Source organism: Corvus brachyrhynchos, unplaced genomic scaffold, assembly GCF_000691975.1.
Source record: "Corvus brachyrhynchos isolate BGI_N302 unplaced genomic scaffold, ASM69197v1 scaffold305, whole genome shotgun sequence".
NCBI lineage: Eukaryota > Metazoa > Chordata > Aves > Passeriformes > Corvidae > Corvus > Corvus brachyrhynchos.
The window spans coordinates 272,476-275,737 of record NW_008239284.1 but is presented as its reverse complement, the minus strand read 5'-3'; the positions used below and the strand labels follow the sequence as shown (position 1 = coordinate 275,737).

General features: G+C 43.9%; 1 long non-coding RNA gene across 1 annotated transcript; it reads left to right on the top strand.

The window, feature by feature from the left end:
• LOC108448184 lies at positions 1-2,654 on the top strand. The gene is made up of 3 exons (XR_001863980.1): positions 1-47; positions 818-1,275; positions 1,724-2,654. It is a non-coding gene; the product is annotated as an uncharacterized LOC108448184 (long non-coding RNA).
• Positions 2,655-3,262: the final 608 nt, after the last annotated feature.

The following is a 3,262-nucleotide window of genomic DNA, read 5'->3' as shown; positions in this document are numbered from 1 at the left end:
CGCCTGGCTCTGCAGTGTAAAATACAGCTTTCCAGAATCACAGAAAGGTAATTTAAATGTTAAAACATTTGTGATTGCATAAATTGCATGTATTATTCCAATTGAATTGTAGTGGGATTAATCTGACCTTAATAGAATACTACTAATAATTTATATTATTATCTTTAATAATATTAATTCTACTTAATTTTTTCCCATTTACTTTGTTCATTTAAGGGCAGCTCCACTGAGCTCTGGAGCATTTAGCTCGTGGTGTGCGGCAGTCACTTATCATTTGCACAAGTGGGGATTCCACCAGGCAGTTTTCAGAGAAATAAAGATCATCTTTCAGTGAAAGGAACTTAAAAAAAATTACAGTATTAAATGAGTAGATATTAATGTGTCATATTTAGAATATAAAACAACCCATAATCTGTTCTGAAGTCTCTTCCACCTAAACATATACTTTTTTTTTTTCCCTTCTAGAGGGATCTTTTATTCTGCTGTTTAACTTATTAGGCACAACCATTCCAACTGTTAAAATAAAATTGTTAAGATCATAATGTCAGGGAAATAAAACCCTTGGCAGTATGATAGTGCTTTGTGAGCAGAGCATTACAGTTTGTTGGGAATGAATTGGAATTGCGCATTTCATTAGAATTTATATCACAAGCCAAGGGATGAAGCATTATTTCATTAAGTATCTTGAAATTTCACCAACCTAATGAAGCTGTCAAAATTCTATTAATAAAGCACTGGAAATATTTATTTGTTTGTTTGTAAGGATGCATTTGCTATTATTTAATGTTGTATTTGCAATTTGTTAATTTATGAGCAGAGGCTCAGCGGCGCAGCGGGAGGAGAGCACCGGGGGCTGCGAGAGGGGCTGGCAGCGAGGGGCTCCCGGGGGCCAGGGAGCTGCTCTGTGCTGTGCCAGGATGGGCCACCAGATCTGCTCCATGGAGAGCGAATGGGACACTCTCTACAGGAGCTGGTGTTGGGGAAGCCAGCACAGCACAGCTCCTCACCACCACTTCAGCTTCAAAATGCATTTTTAAATGTGCCCTTTCCTGACTTACTCAGTTTTACCTTTTTTTATTCTCAGTTCCTCTCTGAGGGGGAGCAAAGCTCAGTGAGAGCTGTGCTCTGCTGATATTGAGTGAGAGCTGTGTTAGCTACTGTTTGTAATTACCACTGCCAAAGAAATCCCCAGTCTTACTGAGTGCCATTCCGTGAGGATCCGTGATTTCCTGCCAGTTGCACAACTGGATTGGGCACAGCTCAGACTTACCCGAGGTGGGTCAGCAGCTGTGGCAGGATTACAAATGAGAAAGTGTCACATTTTGGTCAGGCTCTTTGTCTTGCCTGAGCCCGGGGAAGTTTCTGGGGTGTTTTTGGGGTGATGCTGTCTGCGGTGGGGTGGCTCAAAGGGCTTTACTGGCGTGTGTCTGGCAGGGACACATTACTCACACGCAGGGAAGCTGGGAGTGCATGGTTTGGAGCACCTCACATGAGTGCAAGTAAAATTAATCACACCACTCAGTCATGTATTATTTAGTATATCCTGTTGTGACGGTAACAAACAGCCAGGAAATCTTTCTCTTCTTCAACCTCCCGCCCCACGGCCCACATGGGATGAACTAAACGGGTTATAATGAATTTAAAGGACAGTTTATGCTCATTAGTCAACCCATGGCTTGTGGTCTGACTCTCCCATGTGCTTGGCTGCTTCCTGTTGCTGCAGAGCAGCCACAACCCTCCCGAGCTCCCTGCTCCGTGAAGCTTCACCCCAGCAGAGCAGCACAAGTGCCCCAGTGACACGGGACCGTGAGGGCTGGAAGGGAGGCAAATCCTTATGGGAAACTGAAGGAAAACCCTGCAAACGAGCCTTGCTTAATAAACTTTCAGTTATGAAGTGTAATCTCGTAAGAGACCATTGTCAAATAAATTCTGCCAGTGAAATTTATCCACAAGATTTCCGTGAGTATTAATTACACAGGAAGGTTGCAGGGTCTGCGTTACTCCGCTAATAGGATCTTCAGGAAAAAAAGAGACAGGTCTGACACAATGTATTAGATTTGTTAAAGAACCAATTTTTAATTAGTTTTAACTGATAAGTTAATTAATGAGTTTGCAAATACATACTCAGGACATGTATTCCGTACTCCACACTGGATGCTGGGATTTTGCAGGGAATACTCTTTAACGAAGGGATTGTGTGCCTGCCTCGAGTGCAGAATTCAGCAGAGCCGTAGCTATGGATCCCTAAATAGTGATTTCCATAATTACACAATTAAGGCAGAAAGACTCAATTTAAGGCATGCAAATATTCTTAATTCTGCTCTGCCATGCCACTGTAAAGAAGAGACAGATGAATCTGATTATGGGTCCAGAAAGCTACAATTCCTCTCTGGTACTGAGCCGACAGTTGCCTGTTAAGGCAGAGCCGAGTCAGGACTTCCTCAGCAAACTGCCTGCACTTCTCCTAAGTACAACTTCAACTTCCCATTTCTCCCGTTTATACTGCTTAGCATGGGGATAACTGCAAATCACTTTAATCTAATTTACCCCAAAATAGTGATGATACATCTTGCAGTATAAACTACTTCTTAACATTACATCTCTCTAGGAATATCAAAACCACATATGATTTTTCAATTAAAGCAGAAACTCAACCTTTTCTGTCTGAGGAATGCTTTGTTATCTTTTTCTAAGCTTACAGCACCTGATGTGTGGATAAAAAATCTGTCTTCTGGGGATTTTCAGCTAAATCTATTATTTAAATCCCATTTATTAAGGTTCTTTGCTTCTGTGTCTGAATTTTCTTGGACACCTTTTTCCTGGCAAACACAATCCTGGGCATGATGCACAGCCTGAGCTGTCCCAGGCACACATCCCTGCCTCATGTGGAGCTGCTGCCCACGTGCCAGCCCCAAACATCCCTGTGGGTTCTCTGCCAGTCTGGGACAGCACCCAGGGACTTCTTCCCAGCAATGTTCTCCCTCAGTCCAGCACATATTTCTCAGATAAATGACAGAAGATGCCCAAGCTCTGATGGCAGCTCCAGCATCCCAATACTGCCTCCAGTGCGGCCCCTGGAAGGGCAGGGGAGCTCCAAGCACCCTGCTCCCATAAAGGCAGATGGCCAAACAATTGCAGCTGCAGTCCCACCTGGTGGACGCACAAGTGGGGATCTGCTGCCTTGCACCTCCAGGTAGAATCCCAGAATGGTTTGGCTTGGAAAGGACCTGAAAGCCCATCCAGCGCCCACCCCGCCCTGGGC